The sequence below is a fragment of the Azolla caroliniana genome, unplaced genomic scaffold, assembly GCF_043228905.1.
Source record: "Azolla caroliniana isolate FFs.n. ecotype wild unplaced genomic scaffold, voAzoCaro1.0.p SCAF_1, whole genome shotgun sequence".
Classification (NCBI taxonomy): domain Eukaryota; kingdom Viridiplantae; phylum Streptophyta; class Polypodiopsida; order Salviniales; family Salviniaceae; genus Azolla; species Azolla caroliniana.
This window is the reverse complement of record NW_028230436.1, coordinates 26516537-26542626: the sequence shown is the minus strand read 5'-3', so window position 1 is coordinate 26542626 and position 26090 is coordinate 26516537. Positions and strand designations below refer to the sequence as shown.

General features: G+C 35.0%; 10 non-coding genes across 10 annotated transcripts; all 10 read left to right on the top strand.

The window, feature by feature from the left end:
• Positions 1-10639: 10639 nt before the first annotated feature.
• Positions 10640-10725, top strand: TRNAY-GUA (transfer RNA tyrosine (anticodon GUA)). The gene is given in 2 exon segments: positions 10640-10676; positions 10690-10725. It is a non-coding gene; the product is annotated as a tRNA-Tyr (tRNA).
• A 3615-nt stretch (positions 10726-14340) lies between these two features.
• On the top strand, positions 14341-14426 carry TRNAY-GUA (transfer RNA tyrosine (anticodon GUA)). The gene is given in 2 exon segments: positions 14341-14377; positions 14391-14426. It is a non-coding gene; the product is annotated as a tRNA-Tyr (tRNA).
• Positions 14427-15425: 999 nt separating this feature from the next.
• Positions 15426-15511, top strand: TRNAY-GUA (transfer RNA tyrosine (anticodon GUA)). Its single transcript is given in 2 exon segments — positions 15426-15462; positions 15476-15511. It is a non-coding gene; the product is annotated as a tRNA-Tyr (tRNA).
• Positions 15512-16498: 987 nt separating this feature from the next.
• Positions 16499-16584, top strand: TRNAY-GUA (transfer RNA tyrosine (anticodon GUA)). The gene is given in 2 exon segments: positions 16499-16535; positions 16549-16584. It is a non-coding gene; the product is annotated as a tRNA-Tyr (tRNA).
• A 999-nt stretch (positions 16585-17583) lies between these two features.
• Positions 17584-17669, top strand: TRNAY-GUA (transfer RNA tyrosine (anticodon GUA)). The gene is given in 2 exon segments: positions 17584-17620; positions 17634-17669. It is a non-coding gene; the product is annotated as a tRNA-Tyr (tRNA).
• Positions 17670-18459: 790 nt separating this feature from the next.
• On the top strand, positions 18460-18545 carry TRNAY-GUA (transfer RNA tyrosine (anticodon GUA)). Its single transcript is given in 2 exon segments — positions 18460-18496; positions 18510-18545. It is a non-coding gene; the product is annotated as a tRNA-Tyr (tRNA).
• A 783-nt stretch (positions 18546-19328) lies between these two features.
• On the top strand, positions 19329-19414 carry TRNAY-GUA (transfer RNA tyrosine (anticodon GUA)). The gene is given in 2 exon segments: positions 19329-19365; positions 19379-19414. It is a non-coding gene; the product is annotated as a tRNA-Tyr (tRNA).
• Positions 19415-20204: 790 nt separating this feature from the next.
• TRNAY-GUA (transfer RNA tyrosine (anticodon GUA)) lies at positions 20205-20290 on the top strand. The gene is given in 2 exon segments: positions 20205-20241; positions 20255-20290. It is a non-coding gene; the product is annotated as a tRNA-Tyr (tRNA).
• A 1656-nt stretch (positions 20291-21946) lies between these two features.
• Positions 21947-22032, top strand: TRNAY-GUA (transfer RNA tyrosine (anticodon GUA)). The gene is given in 2 exon segments: positions 21947-21983; positions 21997-22032. It is a non-coding gene; the product is annotated as a tRNA-Tyr (tRNA).
• Positions 22033-25336: 3304 nt separating this feature from the next.
• TRNAY-GUA (transfer RNA tyrosine (anticodon GUA)) lies at positions 25337-25422 on the top strand. The gene is given in 2 exon segments: positions 25337-25373; positions 25387-25422. It is a non-coding gene; the product is annotated as a tRNA-Tyr (tRNA).
• The last annotated feature ends 668 nt before the right edge of the window (positions 25423-26090 follow it).

The window sequence follows — 26090 nt, the reverse complement described above, 5'->3', positions numbered from 1 at the left end:
AGGCTAAGTCCAGGGAGGTGAAATAACATGAGCCACCAATTTGATCCAAGAGGTCGTCCACACGAGGGAGCAGGTACAGGTCATGGATAGTCACTTTGTTGAGAGGCCTGAAGTTGATGCAAAAGCAGAAGGTGCCATCATCCTTCTTGACGAGGTGGGGTTCCGAAACCCAATCGCTGGTGGAAGGAATGATAATACCTTTAGTGAGCATGTTGGTGACGGCGACATCGATGTGATCGTGGTCTAGGGGGGAACGTCAGCAGGTAGCTATGCAGATTAGAGTGGCTTCCCCGGTACAAATGGCATGTTGTACTGGGAAAGAGACAATAGGGGCATGTGTGGGCTAGAGGTTTAGTGATGGAAAACGAGCTAATAATTGGCCAATGGAGACCAATCGCTCTTGTGAACTATGGGCCACCAGAACTTGGCTAAGGGGGGAACAAGGGAGCTATCGTGTAGGAGGGGGATAGGGGGAGCATGTGGGACAAGAAGTTTATGGGCATCGAAATTAGTCACAGCGCAACGCTTGAGGAACCAATCAAAACCTAAGGTGAGGGGGAAGAGTTGGTGGGGCAAGACATAAAAGTGGTGTGAGAAGGCGAGAGTGCCTAAGGTGAAGGTGCAATGGGCTTGCATGAAAGAGTGGTAAAGATGTTGGTGATCACCAAAAAGGACTTGGATGGAAGGAGTAGTGGATGTGGGGAGACCTAACTGGTGAACAAAGGTGGTGTTAATGGAAGAGATACTACTACCAAAGTCTAACAAGATGGTGTGGGTGCAGTGATTAATGGTGGCGAGAATGGTTCATACCTACGAACTGGAAGAGGCGAATGCTTGGATGTAGAGGGCCAACTTTTCCATCAGCACCCCAGAATTCAGTTTCCCGGAAGCTTAGCCAATGATGTTGCGTCAACCATAGTTATCTGAACTTGTTGCTTGTGATACTGTTGTTGCAATTTCCAGCAGTGACGTCGGACGTGTCCATAATTGTGGCAGTAGAAACACTTCGGGCACCCTTGGCCATCATGGTTTGGAAAGGTTGCGGCGGGCCTGCAGTTGCATGTTTTGGACTTTAATGTCCATGGGGGCTGCGCCTTGGTATTGGGCGTGCAAGTTGGTCAATGATGGATGGGGCCAACAATGTGGGAGTCGGATAACATACAAGCTTCGATGCATTGGGCAATGAGGATGGCGTCGTTGAATGTCGTGGGACCTTGGTCCCGAGCGTGACGAGTGATGTCATGGCGCAAACAGGGCCATAAATAGAAAAGCTTGACATGCTCAGGCATGGTAGGGTTGGCACGAACAAGGAGTTGATTGAGGCGAACACAAAATTGGCCCACGGGTTCATGTGCTTGCTGCTGCAATGTTTCGAGTTGTTGTAACTCCATTTGGGCCGAATTTTGATGGGCAAAGTTTTGCATGAGGAGATCCCGGAGGATCACCCAGTTCTCTGTCACGTCGCTTGATTGTTGGACATACTAGGTGGCAGCTGAAAAGAGAGATGATGATAGAAAAGAGAGAGAAGGAAGATATAGAAACCCAAATCTACAAAGATATATTAATAAGGAGTGATGATCATAGAAACAAGAGAAAGAAGATACATAAACTCAAGCCTATAAAGATGAATTGATCACTAGAAAAACACACTACATGAATAGGCAAGAAAAACACCACAAGAAAAAAACTCTCCTCACCACCTCACTCTTCTTGCTTTATATGAAGTTCTCCTCTAGTAGATAAGTTTCGCTTGCTTTCTTTTCCACGCTTTTTTTAGAGCTTTTCCATCTCCTATTCTTAGCTATGATACAACGATCTTCTAATCATCATATCTCCCTCATCCATGCTCCAAATTTAGAGTTTTAAAAAGCTACGGATAGCTCTCGTCATAAGCTTTCCAAACCATATTTACACATTATATTTGGCTTCCAAACGAATGAGTTATGAGCGTTCGTTGTAGACTGCATTTTGGTGCCCGCTTTTTTCTTCTTTTACTTTTCTCCACGTGACTTGCTTTTTGTTTGACTTATCCTCAAGACCTTAGCTCGTGATCTTGCCCTTCGGGTGTGAATTCTCCATACCTTATATTTTTGTAGACTTCAATACCTTGAATTCTAAAAACACTTTCACATTTAGCCCTCCCCCTTGCTTTTTGGTGAACCATTTATGGTGAACCCTAAGCTACTAATAAAACTAAAGGTTCTCCTTCGCCTTATTCATGGCTATAGACAAAGAAGGAGAAAATAAATAGAAAAGAAACAAACTATGTGAGTAAAACCCCCGCTAGTCGATAGGAAAAACCTCACACTTCTAAACACACACACATACACATTGACAATTGCCATCACCATCTTTCTCCTTGTCAACACAAAGAAAGAGGTTACAACAATTAGTATATCTTCATCAACTTTCCAAACAGAAGTAGGTCTATGTGATACATAACTCTTGATAGAAGTAAGCATGTTAACATATGAATAAATCTTTCGAGCGAGCGAACCTTTTGTACAAATACCTTCAAAGCTTCGAGACTTGTCAGAATTGTCATATTTTGAATTATGTCAATCTTTGCTTCATCAACATGACTTTCTTCTTGGCACACCACATTCTCCACATTACCTTGTTTTTTATGTATGACCATTTCATCTAGAATCTCATCTCGAAAAGGAAGCAAAAATAAATCTCGTTTGGTTGAATCATTCAAGGATTGGAAGTTGACGTCTTTCTCCTTTGGAACAACCACAATAAGTGAGACAAACTTCAAATTCTCCAACTTGATGTGGTGTTTGATGCCTTCTACTCTTATCTGTGAATAGTCATTTATGAATAACTTTGTAAACTTAAAAAAAAGAGAAATAAACCTTAGATCCTCTTCTCCTTGGACATCGTTTGAAATCATCTTCTTTTTCCCCTTTAGGGTGATAATACTTTTCTCTTCAATGACTTCTTCTTCCTCCTTAGACACCATGTGGAATGATTTGTTTTCCCTATCCCATGAAGATTCATCAATTGTTATGCTTTCCTCTTCTTGATTGCCATTATCGATAGATGATTCCTTCTCCTTTATACATTTGATTAGTTGTGGTGGATCCTTTGATGGTGATAAGTTAATGATACTCCAATCATGCATTACAAGTAAATCTCTTGGCTCTTGGTCAAATTGTTGTTGAAGAGTTGATGCCCACATAACTTTGTTGCCACTCAATGCAAATCCAAAACACAAATCTTGCACGAACACCTTCATACACTGCAACTTGGCACTTACCAATGCTTCCTTACACGCATTGATCTCCAAAAGCCAATCTCCAGCTATCACTTCTAGGTTACCTTCTTCATCTTGCAACTTCGTTGTGGGTACTTCACCATCAACAACTTCTTTTGTCATATCTTCCATTTCATCTCGCACATATTCATCATCAACCACCATATCGCTTGTTGTATCAATAATGTCCTCAACATGATGTACATTGGCATCACCATCCATAACATCGCTTCTCATAACAATCTCCTTAGATTCGTCTTTCACATCATCATTCTTTATATCATGGTTGTCCTCATGAACTAGATGGGGGAACTCCACATTCATCACCTCTTCTTCATTGTCTCTGGAATCACCTTCATAGACATCATTATAACTCCAAAAATTAGAATAATGATATGAGGGAACCTGTTGAATCGGACATTGCAAGTAGGCTGGTTGTTGGCTCATGACCGATCCACAATTATTATAGCTTGGATTTATGGTATATGACGCCGATAATCCATATGCTTCACCGAATAACAACTTCTTCAATTGTTGATCATAACTTTGACATACTCGAATCAAATCATGGAAAGACCTTGGGTACTTCATATGCACTTCATATTGAAAATATGGATCTAGCCCTGCTTTGAATCTTTCCATCTTGAAGTATACATCTTCAACGCCTCCAACAAGTCCAATCCAAGTGGACCATATATCCAAAAACGTCTTCTCATACTCGAGGTAGCACATTGGTGAAACCATACGCAATTGGAAAAGTTCTCTTCGTAGATCTGTCGCATCGCGAATTCCATATCTTGCCATTAGTTTGATGATGAATCGGTAGATACAACCATCAATTAGTGGACAACCGTTCCTCCCGTTATACGGAAAGGGTCGACCCTCCCTGGAGCGCCAAAATGAAAAGAGAGATGATGATAGAAAAGAGAGAGAAGGAAGATATAGAAACCCAAATCTACAAAGATATATTAATAAGGAGTGATGATCATAGAAACAAGAGAAAGAAGATACATAAACTCAAGCCTATAAAGATGAATTGATCACTAGAAAAACACACTACATGAATAGGCAAGAAAAACACCACAAGAAAAAAACTCTCTTCACCACCTCACTCTTCTTGCTTTATATGAAGTTCTCCTCTAGTAGATAAGTTTCGCTTGCTTTCTTTTCCACGCTTTTTTTAGAGCTTTTCCATCTCCTATTCTTAGCTATGATACAACGATCTTCTAATCATCATATCTCCCTCATCCATGCTCCAAATTTAGAGTTTTAAAAAGCTACGGATAGCTCTCGTCATAAGCTTTCCAAACCATATTTACACATTATATTTGGCTTCCAAACGAATGAGTTATGAGCGTTCGTTGTAGACTGCATTTTGGTGCCCGCTTTTTTCTTCTTTTACTTTTCTCCACGTGACTTGCTTTTTGTTTGACTTATCCTCAAGACCTTAGCTCGTGATCTTGCCCTTCGGGTGTGAATTCTCCATACCTTATATTTTTGTAGACTTCAATACCTTGAATTCTAAAAACACTTTCACAGTAGCGACATTTTCGAGCAGGGTACGAACTTCCAAAGCTTTGCACTCGTCAGACCATCGATGGTAACTGGAGATCATCTCAAAGTGAAGCAGAGCATAGCTTGATTTGTGTGGTTGATTTGAAGCATGGCGTTGGAGAAGAGTTGGAGGAGCTCCTCGATTTGGAAAGGGTGTGGTTTTTTGTGAGGTTGCGAGAACTCGGGCTCCATCTGGCTATCAATGTTTGAGGCGACGAGAGGGAATTAGGATGCCATGAACGAGGTGGTAATGGCTAAAATTTTACCCCGATTCTCAACCAATGATGTAAAACACACATAAAAGGAAACCAAACCAACTTGCCTAGCTTCTTCCTTATCAAATTTCAATTTATAGAAGATAAAAATGTACCCAATTTGGGCCGGCCTATCTACACGCGTCCCAAAAGGGCACAGGGTGTGCTAAAAGGGTCGTGTGATAAAAGGCATGCACTCGCATGAAAGGGACACCACAATATGCATAAACAAACATGAATATTAGAACTTTAACAGTCTTATTATTGATAAAGTAATTTTGTATATCAACTATCCAACCTTAGCTCAAATAGTAAAGCGGAGAATTGTAGTTAGCCTATTGTGATCCTTAGGTCGTTGTTTTGAATCCGATAGGTAGTATCTCAAGCTTTCATATCTAGATCCACAATGTGCATAAATAAAAATAAATATTAGAATCTTAAAAGTAATGGTTGTTATTTATGTTGCTTGTATCGTTAGTCCGAATATGAGAGGTAAGATCTAAAGCTTTCTTACGATCATCATACATTATACTTTTGAGGAAACACAATATGCATCTATATAAACTTTTTCGATTAACAAATGTAATTTTGTTAATAAACTCTCCAACCTTAGGTCAGTTGCTAGAGCAAAGATTTGTAGTTGTCCTACTATGATCTTTAGGTAGACTGTTAGTTAGAATTCGAGAGGTCAAATCTCAAGCGTTCAATCCATGGTAAGGCAATATTCTTTTGCAGAGTCCATACAATATATGCCTTTTAGCTCCGTTAATAGATTGGAGAACTATAGTTAAACTATTGTGGTGTTGGGCTCATTAGTTTAAATCGGAGAGGTTAGATATCAAACATTCATACCATGCTAATGAATCCTTCTTTTGAGGATACACAATATACATGTAGATAAATTAATTTTATATAATTAAATGTAATTAGATCAATCATCTACCCTTACCTCAATTGGTAGAGCGGAGGACTGTACATAACTTATTGTGATACTTAGGTCGTTGGTTTGAATCTAACAACATGGATGTTAAGCTTTAATATTATGGTAATCCACTATCATTTTCAAAACCTAAAAGTAATTTACAATACGCATCAATAAACATAAATATTACAACTGTAATACTCGTCTTATTAATAAAATAATGATGACTGATAGATCAACTATCCGAGCTTAACTCCGTTGATAGAGTGGATTGTAGTTGGCCTATTGTGATCCTTAGGTCGTTGGTTCGAATTCGACAGGTCGAATCTCAAACTTTCCTATGATAGTAGTGTACTAATCCACAATGTGCATAAATAAAAATAAATATTAGAATCTTAAAAGGAATGGTTGTTATTTATGTTGCTTGTACTGTTAGTTCAAATAGCAGAGGTAAGATCTAAATCTTTCTTACGATGATAAGCCTTTATACTTTTGAGGAAGCACAATATGCATCTATATAAACCTTTTAGCTTATCAAATGTAATTTTGTTAATAAACTATCCAACGTTAGGTCAGTTGCTAGAGTGAAGATTTGTAGTTGTCGTACTAGTATGATCCTTGGGTTGTTAGTTAGAATTAGAGAGGTCAAATCGCAATTGTTCAATTCATGGTAATGCATTATTCTTTAGCGGAGTCCATCCCATATGCGTCTTCCGTCTGTTAATAGATCGGAGCACTATAGTTGCCCTATTGTGGTGTTGTGCTCCTTAGTTCAAATCCGACATGTTCGATATCAAACATTCATACCATGCTAATGCATTCCTCTTTTGAGGATACATGATATACATGTAGATAAATTAATTTTATATAATTAAATGTAACTAGATCAATCATCTAGCCTTACCTTAATTGGTAGAGCGGAGGACTGTACATAACTTATTGTGATCCTTAGGTCGTTGGTTCGAATCTGACAGGTTGAATGTTATGCTTTAATATTGTGGTAATCCATTATCATTTTGAGAACCAAAAAGTAATTTAGAAAATGCATCAATAAATATGAATATTACAACTTTAATAATCATGTTATTAATAAAGTAATTTTGTATAACGACTATCCGACCTTAGCTAGGTTGGTAGAGCGGAGGCCAATAGTTGGCCTACTGTGATCCTTAAGTCGTTGGTTCAAATCCGACAAGTCAGATTTAAGACATTCATATGATGGTAGTCTACTAATCTACAATGTGCATAAATAAAAATAAATTTTACAATCTTAAAAGTAATGGTTGCTATTTATGTTGCTTGTATCGTTAGTTCGAATACAAGACATAAGATTTAAAGCTTTCGTACGATGGTAATCCATTATACTTTTGAGGAAACACAATATGCATTCATATTAAGGTTTTCAATTGTCAAATGTAACTTTGTTAATAAACTACTCAACTTAGGTCAGTTGCTAGAGCAAAGATATGTAGTTGTCCTACTATGATCTTTAGGTAGACTATTAGTTAGAATTTCATAGGTCAAATCTCAAGCATTCAATGCATGGTAATGCATTATTCTTTTGCAGAGTCCATACAATATGCCTTTTTGCTCTATTAATAGACTGGAGGACTGTAGTTGCCCTATTTTGGTGTCGGGCTCATTCATTCAAATCCGAGAGGTTAGATATCAAACTTTCATACCATGCTAATGCATTCTTGTTTTGAGGATACACAATATACATGTATATAAATTAATTTTATATGATTAAATGTAGTTACAACAATCATCTAGCCTTAGCTTAATTGGAGGAGTAGAGGACTGTACATAGCTTATTGTGATCCTTAGGTCATTGGTTTGAATATGACAGAATGGATGTTAAGCTTTAATATTATGGTAATCCACTATCATTTTAAGAACCAAAAAGTAATTTAAAAAGTAATTTAGATTATGCTTCAATAAACATAAATATTAGAACTTTAATAAGTGTGTTATTGATAAAGTAATTTAGTCAACTATCTTACCTTAGCTCACTTGGAAGAGTGGAGGACTGTAGTTGGCCCACCTGATCCTTAGGTCGTTGGTTCAAATCCAACGACTCGGATCTCAAGCTTTCTAACTAGTTGTAGATTAGTCTACTAATCCACGTTGTGCATAAATAAAAAGAAATTTTAGAATCTTGAAAATAATGGTTGCTATTTATGTTGCTTTTATCGTTAGTTCTAATACGAGTGCTAAGATCTAAAGCTTTCTGACGATGATTACCCTTTATACTTTTGAGGAAACACGGTATGCATCTATATAAACTTTTTAGACTGTCAAATGTAATTTTGTAAATAATCTATCCAACCTTAGATCAGTTGTTAAAGCGAAATTTTGTAGGTAACAAACTAGTATGATCCTTGGGTCGTTAGGTAGGATTGGAGATATCAAATCGCAAGCATTCAATTCATGATAATACATTATTCTTTTGCGGAGTTCATACAAGTCATCTAGCCTTACCTCAAGTAGTAGAGCGGAGGACTGTACATAACTTATTGTGATCCTTAGGTCGTTGGTTCGAATCTGACAAAATGGATGTTAAGCTTTAATATTATTGTAATCCACTATCATTTTGAGAACCAGAAAGTAATTTAGAATATGCATCAGCAAACATAAATGCTACAACTTTAATAGTCGTGTTTTTGATAAAGTAATAGTAAATCAACTATTAGACCTTAGCTCAATTGGTAGAGCGGAGGACTGTAGTTGGCCTACTGTGATCCCTAGAATTTTAGAATCTTAAGAGTTATGGTTTTTAGATATAATCAATGATCAACCTGAAGTTGTAAATCTATCCCCTTATGTGCTCTTAGAGTGCACATTTTGTGATAGAGCCCCAAATGAGGAGTGGCTAGTGTGCAACTCAACCATATGGGTTGATAAGGTGTTAATCTAGGAAATCGTAGATGTGTAGGACACAATGTATTTAGGAAAGAGCGAAATAGGTAATAGGATTGGCTAATCAAGTCAACTAGAATATTTTTGGGCAAGTTACGATGTACTTAGTCTTGAAATATGTGCCATTAACTTCAAGATCAATACTATCTAGCAGTGGCCTATATCTAGGGAATTGGGTCATATTAAATGACAAGTCAGTTGACACAAAAGGAATATCTCCACTACTATCAACTGACTTGCACATTTAATGTTATACTCAGGCCAAACATAGAATATAATCCACTTTCTTACACAGTGGCTGGATTGATCATCAGTCCCCACTAATTTTGTAGTGAGCTGCTCTATATCCTATCTAAGCTCTAAGGTGTGAGTGCATGGGTAAACTACGATTGTGAGCTACTCTAATATCTAATAGAAGTTTTCTTTTCATATATCCATCTCTATAATTGTAACTCTATATATCTATCTAATTGATTCTCAATATTTCTAACAATGGTTGCTATTTATGTTGCTTTTAACGTACGAGAAGTAAGCTCAAAAATTTTCGGACGATGATAACCCTTTATACTTTTCAGGAAACACGGTATGCATCTATATAAACTTTTTAGACTATCAAATGTAATTTTGTAAATAAACTATCCAGCCTTACCTCAATTGATGGAGCAGAGGACTGTACATAACTTACTGTGATCCTTAGGTCGTTGGTTCGAATTTGACAAAGTGGATGTTAAGCTTTAATATTATGATAATCCACTATCATTTTGAGAACCAAAAAGTAATTTAGAATAGCCTCAAGAAACATCAATGTTAGAACTTTAATAGTCGTGTTATTGATAAAGTAATACTAGATCAACTATCCGCCCTTAGCTCAGTTGGTAGAGAGGACTGTAGTTGGCCCACTGTGATCGTTAGGTCGTTCGTTCGAATCCGACAGGTCGGATCTCAAGCTTTCCTAGTAGTTGTAGTCTACTAATCCACGTTGTCCATAAATAGAAACAAATTTTAGAATCTTAAAAGTAATAGTTGCTATTTATGTTGTTTTTATCGTTAGTTCGAATACGAGATATAAGATCTAAAGTTTTCTTATAGTGATAAGCCATTATACTTTTGAGCAAACACGATATGCATCTATATAAATTTTTAACACTGTTAAATGTAATTTTGTAAATAATCTATCCAACCTTAGGTCAGTTGTTAAAGCGAAAATTTGTAGGTGCCATACTAGTATGATCCTTGGGTCATTAGGTAGACTTGGAAACATCAAATCGCAAGCATTCAATCCATGGTAATGCATTATTCTTTTGCGGAATACATACAATATGCGTCTTACTTCCGTTGACAGATTGGAATACTGTTGTTGACCTATTGTGGTGTTGGCCTCATTAGTTCAAATACGAGAGGTTAAATATCAAACATTCATACCATGCCAATGCATTTTTGTTTTGTGGATGCACAATATACATGTATATAAATTAATTTTATATGATTAAATGTAATTAGAATAGTCATCTAGCCTTACCTTAATTAGTGGAGCGGAGGACTGTACATAAGTTGTTGTGATCCCTAGGTCATTGGTTCGAATCTGACAAAATGGATGTTAAGCTTTAATATTATGGTAATCCATTATCATTTTCAGAACCAGAAAGTAATATAGAATATGCATCAGCAAACATAAATATTACAACTTTAATAGTCGTTGTTATTGATAAAGTAATATTGTATATCAACTATCCGACCTTAGCTCAGTTGGTAGAGCGGAGGACTGTAGTTGGCCTACTGTGATCCTTAGGTCGTTGGTTCGAATCCGACAGGTCGGATCTCAAGCTTTCCTACGATTGTAGTATACTAATCCATGTTGTGCATAAACAAAAATAAATTTTAGACTCTTCAGACTTATGATTGCTATTTATGTTGCTTTTATTGTTAGTTTAAATACGAGAGGTAAGATCTAAAGCTTTCTCATGATGATAACCCTTTCTACTTTTGCGGAAACACACTATGCATCAATATAAAAATTTTATATTCTCATATGTAATTCTGTAAATAAACTATCCAACCTTAGGTCAATTGCTAAAAAGAAAATTGTTAGGTGTCATACTAGTAGGATCCTTGGGTTGTTAGGTAGAATTCGAGAGGTCAAATCTCAAGCATTCAATCCATGGTAATCCATTATTCTTTTGGGGAGTCCATTAAATATACCATTTAGCTCAATTAATAGTTTGGAAGACTGTGCTTGACCTATTGTGGTATCGTGCCTATTAGTTCAAATTCGAGATGTTGGATATCCAACATTCATACGATTGTAATGGATTCTTGTGTTGATAAACAATATACATATATATAAATTAATTTTATATGATTAAATGTAATTAGATCAATCATGTAGCCTTACCTCAATTGATGGAGCAAAGGACTGTACATAACTTATTGTGATCCTTGGGTCGTTGGTTTGAATTTGACAAAGTGGATGTTAAGCTTTAATATTATGATAATCCACTATTATTTTGAGAACCAAAAAGTAATTTAGAATAGCATCAACAAACATCAATGTTAGAACATTAATAGTCGTTTTATTGATAAAGTAATACTAGATCAACTATCCGCCCTTAGCTCAGTTGGTAGAGCGGAGGACTGTAGTTGGCCCACTGTGATCCTTAGGTCGTTCGTTCGAATCCGACAGGTCGGATCTCAAGCTTTCCTAGTAGTTGTAGTCTACTAATCCACGTTGTCCATAAATAGAAACAAATTTTAGAATCTTAAAAGTAATGGCTGCTATTTATGTTGTTTTTATCGTGAGTTCAAATACGAGATATAAGATCTAAAGTTTTCTGACAGTGATAAGCCATTATACTTTTGATCAAACACGATATGCATCTATATTAATTTTTAACACTGTTAAATGTAATTTTGTAAATAATCTATCCAACCTTAGGTCAGTTGTTAAAGCAAAAATTTGTAGGTGCCATACTAGTATGATCCTTGCGTCGTTAGGTAGAATTGGAAACATCAAATCGCAAGCATTCAATCCATGGTAATGCATTATTCTTTTGCCGAATCCATACAATATGCGTCTTACTTCCGTTGACAGATTGGAGGATTGTTGTTGACCTATTGTGGTGTTGGTCTCATTAGTTTAAATACGAGAGGTTAGATATCAAACATTCATGCCATGCCAATGCATTTTTGTTCTGTGGATGCACAATATACATGTATATAAATTAATTTTATATGATTAAATGTAATTAGAACAGTCATTTAGCCTTACCTTAATTAGTGGAACGGAGGACTGCACATAAGTTGTTGTGATTCCTAGGTCATTGGTTCGAATCTGACAAAATGGATGTTAAGCTATAATATTATGGTAATCCATTATCATTTTCAGAACCAATTTTCAGAACCAGAAAGTAATATAGAATATGCATCAGCAAACATAAATATTACAACTTTAATAGTCGTTGTTATTGATAAAGTAATATTGTATATCAACTATCCGACCTTAGCTCAGTTGGTAGAGCGGAGGACTGTAGTTGGCCTACTGTGATCCTTAGCTCGTTGGTTCGAATCTGACAGGTCAGATCTCAAGCTTTCCTACGATTGTAGTATACTAATCCATGTTCTGCATAAATAAAAATAAATTTTAGACTCTTCAGACTTATGATTGCTATTTATGTTGCTTTCATTGTTAGTTTAAATACGAGAGGTAAGATCTAAAGCTTTCTCATGATGATAACCCTTTCTACTTTTGCGGAAACACACTATGCATCAATATAAAATTTTTATATTCTCATATGTAATTCTGTAAATAAACTATCCAACCTTAGGTCAATTGCTAAAAAGAAAATTGTTAGGTGTCATACTAGTATGATCCTTGGGTGGTTAGGTAGAATTCGAGAGGTCAAATCTCAAGCATTCAGTCCATGGTAATCCATTATTCTTTTGGGGAGTCCATTAAATATACCATTTAGCTCAATTAATAGTTTGGAAGATTGTGCTTGACCTATTGTGGTATCGTGCCTATTAGTTCAAATTCGAGATGTTGGATATCCAACATTCATACGATTGTAATGGATTCTTGTGTTGATAAGCACTATACATATATATAAATTAATTTTATATGATTAAATGTAATTAGATCAATCATGTGCCCTTACCTCAATTGATGGAGCAAAGGACTGTACATAACTTATTGTGATCCTTGGGTCGTTGGTTTGAATTTGACAAAGTGGATGTTAAGCTTTAATATTATGATAATCCACTATTATTTTGAGAACCAAAAAGTAATTTAGAATAGCATCAACAAACATCAATGTTAGAACATTAATAGTCGTTTTATTGATAAAGTAATACTAGATCAACTATCCGCCCTTAGCTCAGTTGGTAGAGCGGAGGACTGTAGTTGGCCCACTGTGATCCTTAGGTCGTTCGTTCGAATCCGACAGGTCGGATCTCAAGCTTTCCTAGTAGTTGTAGTCTACTAATCCACGTTGTCCATAAATAGAAACAAATTTTAGAATCTTAAAAGTAATGGCTGCTATTTATGTTGTTTTTATCGTGAGTTCAAATACGAGATATAAGATCTAAAGTTTTCTGACAGTGATAAGCCATTATACTTTTGATCAAACACGATATGCATCTATATTAATTTTTAACACTGTTAAATGTAATTTTGTAAATAATCTATCCAACCTTAGGTCAGTTGTTAAAGCGAAAATTTGTAGGTGCCATACTAGTATGATCCTTGCGTCGTTAGGTAGAATTGGAAACATCAAATCGCAAGCATTCAATCCATGGTAATGCATTATTCTTTTGCCGAATCCATACAATATGCGTCTTACTTCCGTTGACAGATTGGAGGATTGTTGTTGACCTATTGTGGTGTTGGTCTCATTAGTTTAAATACGAGAGGTTAGATATCAAACATTCATGCCATGCCAATGCATTTTTGTTCTGTGGATGCACAATATACATGTATATAAATTAATTTTATATGATTAAATGTAATTAGAACAGTCATCTAGCCTTACCTTAATTAGTGGAACGGAGGACTGCACATAAGTTGTTGTGATTCCTAGGTCATTGGTTCGAATCTGACAAAATGGATGTTAAGCTATAATATTATGGTAATCCATTATCATTTTCAGAACCAATTTTCAGAACCAGAAAGTAATATAGAATATGCATCAGCAAACATAAATATTACAACTTTAATAGTCGTTGTTATTGATAAAGTAATATTGTATATCAACTATCCGACCTTAGCTCAGTTGGTAGAGCGGAGGACTGTAGTTGGCCTACTGTGATCCTTAGCTTTAATATTATGATAATCCACTATTATTTTGAGAACCAAAAAGTAATTTAGAATAGCATCAACAAACATCAATGTTAGAACATTAATAGTCGTTTTATTGATAAAGTAATACTAGATCAACTATCCGCCCTTAGCTCAGTTGGTAGAGCGGAGGACTGTAGTTGGCCCACTGTGATCCTTAGGTCGTTCGTTCGAATCCGACAGGTCGGATCTCAAGCTTTCCTAGTAGTTGTAGTCTACTAATCCACGTTGTCCATAAATAGAATATGCATCAGCAAACATAAATATTACAACTTTAATAGTCGTTGTTATTGATAAAGTAATATTGTATATCAACTATCCGACCTTAGCTCAGTTGGTAGAGCGGAGGACTGTAGTTGGCCTACTGTGATCCTTAGCTCGTTGGTTCGAATCTGACAGGTCAGATCTCAAGCTTTCCTACGATTGTAGTATACTAATCCATGTTGTGCATAAATATAAATAAATTTTAGACTCTTCAGACTTATGATTGCTATTTATGTTGCTTTCATTGTTAGTTTAAATACGAGAGGTAAGATCTAAAGCTTTCTCATGATGATAACCCTTTCTACTTTTGCGGAAACACACTATGCATCAATATAAAATTTTTATATTCTCATATGTAATTCTGTAAATAAACTATCCAACCTTAGGTCAATTGCTAAAAAGAAAATTGTTAGGTGTCATACTAGTATGATCCTTGGGTGGTTAGGTAGAATTCGAGAGGTCAAATCTCAAGCATTCAGTCCATGGTAATCCATTATTCTTTTGGGGAGTCCATTAAATATACCATTTAGCTCAATTAATAGTTTGGAAGATTGTGCTTGACCTATTGTGGTATCGTGCCTATTAGTTCAAATTCGAGATGTTGGATATCCAACATTCATACGATTGTAATGGATTCTTGTGTTGATAAGCACTATACATATATATAAATTAATTTTATATGATTAAATGTAATTAGATCAATCATGTGCCCTTACCTCAATTGATGGAGCAAAGGACTGTACATAACTTATTGTGATCCTTGGGTCGTTGGTTTGAATTTGACAAAGTGGATGTTAAGCTTTAATATTATGATAATCCACTATTATTTTGAGAACCAAAAAGTAATTTAGAATAGCATCAACAAACATCAATGTTAGAACATTAATAGTCGTTTTATTGATAAAGTAATACTAGATCAACTATCCGCCCTTAGCTCAGTTGGTAGAGCGGAGGACTGTAGTTGGCCCACTGTGATCCTTAGGTCGTTCGTTCGAATCCGACAGGTCGGATCTCAAGCTTTCCTAGTAGTTGTAGTCTACTAATCCACGTTGTCCATAAATAGAAACAAATTTTAGAATCTTAAAAGTAATGGCTGCTATTTATGTTGTTTTTATCGTGAGTTCAAATACGAGATATAAGATCTAAAGTTTTCTGACAGTGATAAGCCATTATACTTTTGATCAAACACGATATGCATCTATATTAATTTTTAACACTGTTAAATGTAATTTTGTAAATAATCTATCCAACCTTAGGTCAGTTGTTAAAGCGAAAATTTGTAGGTGCCATACTAGTATGATCCTTGCGTCGTTAGGTAGAATTGGAAACATCAAATCGCAAGCATTCAATCCATGGTAATGCATTATTCTTTTGCCGAATCCATACAATATGCGTCTTACTTCCGTTGACAGATTGGAGGATTGTTGTTGACCTATTGTGGTGTTGGTCTCATTAGTTTAAATACGAGAGGTTAGATATCAAACATTCATGCCATGCCAATGCATTTTTGTTCTGTGGATGCACAATATACATGTATATAAATTAATTTTATATGATTAAATGTAATTAGAACAGTCATCTAGCCTTACCTTAATTAGTGGAACGGAGGACTGCACATAAGTTGTTGTGATTCCTAGGTCATTGGTTCGAATCTGACAAAATGGATGTTAAGCTATAATATTATGGTAATCCATTATCATTTTCAGAACCAATTTTCAGAACCAGAAAGTAATATAGAATATGCATCAGCAAACATAAATATTACAACTTTAATAGTCGTTGTTATTGATAAAGTAATATTGTATATCAACTATCCGACCTTAGCTCAGTTGGTAGAGCGGAGGACTGTAGTTGGCCTACTGTGATCCTTAGCTTTAATATTATGATAATCCACTATTATTTTGAGAACCAAAAAGTAATTTAGAATAGCATCAACAAACATCAATGTTAGAACATTAATAGTCGTTTTATTGATAAAGTAATACTAGATCAACTATCCGCCCTTAGCTCAGTTGGTAGAGCGGAGGACTGTAGTTGGCCCACTGTGATCCTTAGGTCGTTCGTTCGAATCCGACAGGTCGGATCTCAAGCTTTCCTAGTAGTTGTAGTCTACTAATCCACGTTGTCCATAAATAGAATATGCATCAGCAAACATAAATATTACAACTTTAATAGTCGTTGTTATTGATAAAGTAATATTGTATATCAACTATCCGACCTTAGCTCAGTTGGTAGAGCGGAGGACTGTAGTTGGCCTACTGTGATCCTTAGCTCGTTGGTTCGAATCTGACAGGTCAGATCTCAAGCTTTCCTACGATTGTAGTATACTAATCCATGTTGTGCATAAATATAAATAAATTTTAGACTCTTCAGACTTATGATTGCTATTTATGTTGCTTTCATTGTTAGTTTAAATACGAGAGGTAAGATCTAAAGCTTTCTCATGATGATAACCCTTTCTACTTTTGCGGAAACACACTATGCATCAATATAAAATTTTTATATTCTCATATGTAATTCTGTAAATAAACTATCCAACCTTAGGTCAATTGCTAAAAAGAAAATTGTTAGGTGTCATACTAGTATGATCCTTGGGTGGTTAGGTAGAATTCGAGAGGTCAAATCTCAAGCATTCAATCCATGGTAATCCATTATTCTTTTGGGGAGTCCATTAAATATACCATTTAGCTCAATTAATAGTTTGGAAGACTGTGCTTGACCTATTGTGGTATCGTGCCTATTAGTTCAAATTTAAGATGTTGGATATCCAACATTCATACGATTGTAATGGATTCTTGTGTTGATAAGCACTATACATATATATAAATTAATTTTATATGATTAAATGTAATTAGATCAATCATGTGCCCTTACCTCAATTGATGGAGCAAAGGACTGTACATAACTTATTGTGATCCTTGGGTCGTTGGTTTGAATTTGACAAAGTGGATGTTAAGCTTTAATATTATGATAATCCACTATTATTTTGAGAACCAAAAAGTAATTTAGAATAGCATCAACAAACATCAATGTTAGAACATTAATAGTCCTGTTATTGATAAAGTAATACTAGATCAGCTATCCGCCCTTAGCTCAGTTGGTAGAGCGGAGGACTGTAGTTGGCCCACTGTGATCCTTAGGTCGTTCGTTCGAATCCGACAGGTCGGATCTCAAGCTTTCCTAGTAGTTGTAGTCTACTAATCCACGTTGTCCATAAATAGAAACAAATTTTAGAATCTTAAAAGTAATGGCTGCTATTTATGTTGTTTTTATCGTGAGTTCAAATACGAGATATAAGATCTAAAGATTTCTTACAGGGATAAGCCATTATACTTTTGATCAAACACGATATGCATTTATATAAATTTTTCACTGATAAATGTAATTTTGTAAATAATCTATCCAACCTTAGGTCAGTTATTAAAGCGAAAATTTGTAGGTGCCACACTAGTATTGATCCTTGGGTCGTTAGGTAGAATTGGAAACATCAAATCGCAAGCATTCAATACATGGTAATGCATTATTCTTTTGTGGAATCCATACAATATGCGTCTTACTTCCGTTGACAGATTGGAGGACTGTTGTTGACCTATTGTGGTATTAGGCTCATTAGTTCAAATACGAGAGGTTAGATATCAGACATTCATACCATGCCAATGCATTTTTGTTCTGTGGATGCACAATATACATGTATTTATATTAATTTTATATGATTAAATGTAATTAGAACAGTCATCTAGCCTTACCTTAATTAGTGGAGCGGAGGACTGTACATAAGTTGTTGTGATCCCTAGGTCATTGGTTCGAATCTGACAAAATGGATGTTAAGCTTTAATATTATGGTAATCCATTATCATTTTCAGAACCAGAAAGTAATATAGAATATGCATCAGCAAACATAAATATTACAACTTTAATAGTCGTTGTTATTGATAAAGTAATATTGTATATCAACTATCCGACCTTAGCTCAGTTGGTAGAGCGGAGGACTGTAGTTGGCCTACTGTGATCCTTAGGTCGTTGGTTCGAATCCGACAGGTCGGATCTCAAGCTTTCCTACGATTGTAGTATACTAATCCATGTTGTGCATAAATAAAAATAAATTTTAGACTCTTCAGACTTATGATTGCTATTTATGTTGCTTTTATTGTTAGTTTAAATACGAGAGGTAAGATCTAAAGCTTTCTCATGATGATAACCCTTTCTACTTTTGCGGAAACACACTATGCATCAATATAAAATTTTTATATTCTCATATGTAATTCTGTAAATAAACTATCCAACCTTAGGTCAATTGCTAAAAAGGAAATTGTTAGGTGTCATACTAGTATGATCCTTGGGTGGTTAGGTAGAATTCGAGAGGTCAAATCTCAAGCATTCAATCCATGGTAATCCATTATTCTTTTGGGGAGTCCATTAAATATACCATTTAGCTCAATTAATAGTTTGGAAGACTGTGCTTGACCTATTGTGGTATCCTGCCTATTAGTTCAAATTTAAGATGTTGGATATCCAACATTCATACGATTGTAATGGATTCTTGTGTTGATAAGCACTATACATATATATAAATTAATTTTATATGATTAAATGTAATTAGATCAATCATGTGCCCTTACCTCAATTGATGGAGCAAAGGACTGTACATAACTTATTGTGATCCTTGGGTCGTTGGTTTGAATTTGACAAAGTGGATGTTAAGCTTTAATATTATGATAATCCACTATTATTTTGAGAACCAAAAAGTAATTTAGAATAGCATCAACAAACATCAATGTTAGAACATTAATAGTCATGTTATTGATAAAGTAATACTAGATCAACTATCCGCCCTTAGCTCAGTTGGTAGAGCGGAGGACTGTAGTTGGCCCACTGTGATCCTTAGGTCGTTCGTTCGAATCCGACAGGTCGGATCTCAAGCTTTCCTAGTAGTTGTAGTCTACTAATCCACGTTGTCCATAAATAGAAACAAATTTTAGAATCTTAAAAGTAATGGCTGCTATTTATGTTGTTTTTATCGTGAGTTCAAATACGAGATATAAGATCTAAAGATTTCTTACAGGGATAAGCCATTATACTTTTGATCAAACACGATATGCATTTATATAAATTTTTCACTGATAAATGTAATTTTGTAAATAATCTATCCAACCTTAGGTCAGTTATTAAAGCGAAAATTTGTAGGTGCCACACTAGTATTGATCCTTGGGTCGTTAGGTAGAATTGGAAACATCAAATCGCAAGCATTCAATACATGGTAATGCATTATTCTTTTGTGGAATCCATACAATATGCGTCTTACTTCCGTTGACAGATTGGAGGACTGTTGTTGACCTATTGTGGTATTAGGCTCATTAGTTCAAATACGAGAGGTTAGATATCAGACATTCATACCATGCCAATGCATTTTTGTTCTGTGGATGCACAATATACATGTATTTATATTAATTTTATATGATTAAATGTAATTAGAACAGTCATCTAGCCTTACCTTAATTAGTGGAGCGGAGGACTGTACATAAGTTGTTGTGATCCCTAGGTCATTGGTTCGAATCTGACAAAATGGATGTTAAGCTTTAATATTATGGTAATCCATTATCATTTTCAGAACCAGAAAGTAATATAGAATATGCATCAGCAAACATAAATATTACAACTTTAATAGTCGTTGTTATTGATAAAGTAATATTGTATATCAACTATCCGACCTTAGCTCAGTTGGTAGAGCGGAGGACTGTAGTTGGCCTACTGTGATCCTTAGGTCGTTGGTTCGAATCCGACAGGTCGGATCTCAAGCTTTCCTACGATTGTAGTATACTAATCCATGTTGTGCATAAATAAAAATAAATTTTAGACTCTTCAGACTTATGATTGCTATTTATGTTGCTTTTATTGTTAGTTTAAATACGAGAGGTAAGATCTAAAGCTTTCTCATGATGATAACCCTTTCTACTTTTGCGGAAACACACTATGCATCAATATAAACTTTTTATATTCTCATATGTAATTCTGTAAATAAACTATCCAACCTTAGGTCAATTGCTAAAAAGAAAATTGTTAGGTGTCATACTAGTACGATCCTTGGGTCGTTAGGTAGAATCCGAGAGGTCAAAGCTCAAGCATTCAATCCATGGTAATCCATTATTCTTTTGGGGAGTCCATTAAATATACCATTTAGCTCAATTAATAGTTTGGAAGATTGTGCTTGACCTATTGTGGTATCGTGCCTATTAGTTCAAATTCGAGATGTTGGATATCCAACATTCATACGATTGTAATGGATTCTTGTGTTGATAAGCAATATACATATATATAAATTAATTTTATATGATTAAATGTAATTAGATCAATCATGTGCCCTTACCTCAATTGATGGAGCAAAGGACTGTACATAACTTATTGTGATCCTTAGGTCGTTGGTTCGAATTTGACAAAGTGGATGTTAAGCTTTAATATTATGATAATCCACTATTATTTTGAGAACCAAAAAGTAATTTAGAATAGCATCAACAAACATCAATGTTAGAACATTAATAGTCGTGTTATTGATAAAGTAATACTAGATCAACTATCCGCCCTTAGCTCAGTTGGTAGAGAGGAGGACTGTAGTTGGCCCACTGTGATCCTTAGGTCGTTCGTTCGAATCCGACAGGTCGGATCTCAAGCTTTCCTAGTAGTTGTAGTCTACTAATCCACGTTGTCCATAAATAGAAACAAATTTTAGAATCTTAAAAGTAATGGCTGCTATTTATGTTGTTTTTATCGTGAATTCAAATACGAGATATAAGATCTAAAGTTTTCTTACAGGGATAAGCCATTATACTTTTGATCAAACACGATATGCATCTATATAAATTTTTCACTGATAAATGTAATTTTGTAAATAATCTATCCAACCTTAGGTCAATTATTAAAGCGAAAATTTGTAGGTGCCATACTAGTATTATTCTTGGGTCGTTAGGTAGAATTGGAAACATCAAATCGCAAGCATTCAATCCATGGTAATGCATTATTCTTTTGCGGAATCCATACAATATGCGTCTTACTTCCGTTGACAGATTGGAGGACTGTTGTTGACCTATTGTGGTATTAGGCTCATTAGTTCAAATACGAGAGGTTAGATATCAGACATTCATACCATGCCAATGCATTTTTGTTCTGTGGATGCACAATATACATGTATATAAATTAATTTTATATGATTAAATGTAATTAGAACAGTCATCTAGCCTTACCTTAATTAGTGGAGCGGAGGACTGTACATAAGTTGTTGTGATCCCTAGGTCATTGGTTCGAATCTGACAAAATGGATGTTAAGCTTTAATATTATGGTAATCCATTATCATTTTCAGAACCAGAAAGTAATATAGAATATGCATCAGCAAACATAAATATTACAACTTTAATAGTCGTTGTTATTGATAAAGTAATATTAGATCAAGTATCCGACCTTAGCTCAGTTGGTAGAGCGGAGGACTGTAGTTGGGCTACTGTGATCCTTAGGTCGTTGGTTCGAATCCGACAGGTCGGATCTCAAGTGCTCCTGCGTTTGTAGTATACTAATCCATGTTGTGCATAAATATAAATAAATTTTAGAATCTTAAGAATTATGGTTGCTATTTATGTTGCTTTTATCGTTAGTTTGAATACGAGAGGTAACCCTTTATACTTTTGAGGAAACACAGTATGCATCTATATAACCTTTTTATATTCTCATATGTAATTTTGTAAATAAATTATCCAACCTTAGGTGAGTTGCTAAAGCGAATATTTGTAGGTGTCATACTAGTATGATCCTTCGGTCGTTAGGTAGAATTCGAAAGGTCAAATCTTGAGCATTCAATCTATGGTAATCGATTATTCTTTTGGGGAGTCCAGACAATATACCTTTTAGCTAAGTTAATAGATTGGAAGACTGTACTTGACCTATTGTGGTATTGGGTTCATTAGTTCAAATCCGAGACGTTGGATATCCAACATTCATACGATTGCAATGCATTGTTGTTTTGAGGATACACAATACACATATTTATAAATTAATTTTATATGATTAAATGTAATTAGATCAATCATCTAGCCTTACCTCAATTGGTGGAGCGGAGGACTGTACATAACTTATTGTGATCCTGAGGTCGTTGGTTCAAATTTGACAAAATGGACGTTAAGCTTTAATATTACGATAATCCACTATCCGTGGAGGATTGTACATAACTTATGGTGGTCCTTAGGTCGTTGGTTCAAATTTGACAAAATGGACGTTAAGCTTTAATATTACGATAATCCACTATCCTTTTGAGAACTAAAAAGAAATTTAGAATATGCATCAACAAACATAAATATTAGAAATTTCATCTTGTGCTATTGATAAAGTATTACTAGATCAACTATACGACTGTAGCTCAGTTAGTAGAGCGAACGACTGTAGTTGGCCCACTATGATCCTTAGGTTATTGGTTCGAATCTGACGGGTCAGATCTCAACTTTTCCTATGATTGTATCTACTAATCCACGTTGTGCATAAATATAAATAAATTCTAGAATCTTAAAAGTAATGGTTACTATTTATGTTGCTTTTATCGTTACTTTCAATACGAGAGGTAAGATCTAAAGCTTTCTGACGATGATAAGCCTTTAGATTGTCTAATGTATTTTTGTAAATAAACTATCCAACCTTAGGTCAGTTGTTAAAGTGAAAATTTGTTGGTGTCATCCTAGTATAATCCTTGCGTCGTTCGGTAGAATTGGAGAGATCAAATCGCAAGCCTTAAATCCATGGTAATGCATTATTCTTTTGCGAAGTCCATACAATATGCCTCTTACTTCCATTAATACATTGGAGGATTGTAGTTGACCTATAGTGGTGCTAGCTAGGCTCATTAGTTCATATCCGAGAGCTTATATATCAAACATGCATACCGTTGCAATGCATTCTTATTTTGAGGATACACAATATACATGTATATAAATTAATTTTATATGATTAAATGTAATTAGATCAATCATCTAACCTTCCTCAATTAGTGGAGTGGAGGACTGTACATAACTTATTGTGATTCTTAAGTCCTTGGTTCGAATTTGACAAATTGGATGTTAAGCATTAATATTATGGTTATCCAGTATCATTTGGAGAACCAAAAAGAAATTTAGAATATGTATCAACAAACATAAATATTAGAACTTTAATAGTCATGTTATTGATAAAGTATTATTGTACATCAAGTACCCGACCATAGCTTAGTTGGTAGAGCAGAGGACTATGGTTGGCCCATTGCCATCCTTAGGTTGTTGGTTCAAATCCGTTAGGTTGGATCTCAAGCTTTCTTACGATTGTAGTCTAGTAATCCATGTTGTGCATAAATAAATATAAATATTAGAATCTTAAATGTAATGGTTGCTATTTATGTTGCTTGTATCGTTAGGTCAAATACGAGAAGTAAGATCTAAAGCTTTCTTACAATGGTAATCCATTATACTTTTGAGGAAACACAATATGCATCTATATAAACTTTCTAGATTGTCAAATGTAATTTTGTAAATAAACTATCCAACCTTAGGTCAGTTGCGAGAGCGAAATTTTGTAAGTGTCATACTAGTATGATCGTTGCATCATTAGGTAGAATTGGAGAGATCAAATCTCAAGCATTCAATCCATGTTAATCCATTATTATTTTGTGGAGTCCATACAATCTACATTTTAGCTCCGTTAATAAGTTGGAGGACTGTAGTTGACCTATTGTGGTGCTGGGCTCATTAGGTCAAATCTGAGAGATTTGATATCAAATTCATACAATTGCAATGCCTTCTTGTTTTGAGGATACACAATATACATTTATATAAATTAAATTGATATGATTAAATGTAATTAGATCAATCAACTAGCCTTACCTCAATTGATGGAGCGGAGGACTGTACATAACTTATTGTGATCCTTAGGTCGTTAGTTCGAATGTGACAGAATGGATGTTAAGCTTTAATATTATGGTAATCCACTACCATTTTTGAGAACCAATAAGTAATTTAGAATATGCAGCAATAAACATAAATATTCGAACTTTAATAGGTGTGTTATTGATAAAGTAATTTTGTCAACTATCTGACCCTAGCTCAGTTGGTAAAGCGGAGGATTGTAGTTGGCCTAATGTGATGCTTAGGTCATTGGTTCGAATACGACAGGTCTACTAATCCATGTTGTGCATAAATAAAAATGAATATTAGAATCTTAAATGTAATGGTTGCTATTTATCTTGCTTCTATCGTTAGTTCAAATACGAGAGGTAAGATCTATATACATCTATATAAACTTATTAGATTGTCAAATGTAATTTTGTTAATAAACTATCCAACCTTAGGTCAGTTGTCGAGAGGTCAAATCACAAGCGTTCAATCCATGGTATTGCATTATTTTTTTGCCGAGTCCATACAATATGTGTCTTACTTTAGTTATTAGAGCGGAGGATTGTTGTTGACCTATTGTGGTGTTGGGCTCATTAGTTCAAATACGAGAGGTTAGATATCAAACATTCATACCGTGCCAATGCATTCTTGTTGTTGAGGATGCACAATATACATGTATATAAATTAATTTTATATGATTCAATGTAATTAGATCAGTCCTCTAGCCTTACCTCAATTAGTGGAGCGGAGGACTGTACATAACTTATTGTGATCCTTAGGTTGTTGGTTTGGTTCTGACAAAATGGATGTTAAGCTTTAATATTATGATAATCCACTATCATTTTGAGAAGTAGAAAGTAATTTAGAATATGCATCAGCAAACATAAATATTACAACTTTAATAGTCCTGTTATTGATAAATAATATTGTAAATCGACTATCTGACCTTAGCTCAGTTGGTAGAGCGGAGGACTGTAATTGGCCCATTGTGATCCTTAGGTCGTTGGTTCGAATCCGACAGGTCGGATCTCAAGCTTTCCTACGATTGTAGTATACTAATCTGCGTTGTGCATAAATAAAAATAAATTGTAGAATCTTAAGAGTAATGGTTGCTATTTATGTTGCTTTTATCGTTAGTTTGAATACGAGAGGTAAGATCTAAAGCTTTCTAACGATGATAAGCCTTTATACTTTTGAGGAAACACACTATGCATCTATATAAACTTTTTATATTCTCAAATGTAATTTTGTAAATAAACTATCCAACCTTAGGTTAGTTGCTAACGCGAAAATTTGTAGGTGTCATACTAGTATGATCCTTGGGTCGTTAGGTAGAATTTGAGAGGTCAAATTTCAAGCATTCAATCCATGGTAATCCATTATTCTTTTGGGGAGTCCATGCAATATACCTTTTAGCTCCATTAACAGATTGGAAGATTGTGTTTGACCTATTGTGGTGCAGGGCTCATTAGTTCAAATCCGAGAGGTTAGATATCCAACATGCATACAATTGCAATGCATTGTTGTTTTGATGATACGCAATATACATGTATATAAATTAATTTTATATGATTAAATGTAATTAGATCAATCATCTAACCTTACCTCAATTGGTGGAGCAGAGGATTGTACATAACTGATTGTGATCTTTGTTTGGCCCTATATCCGCTTCTATGTCTTATGACTAGCGGAGTT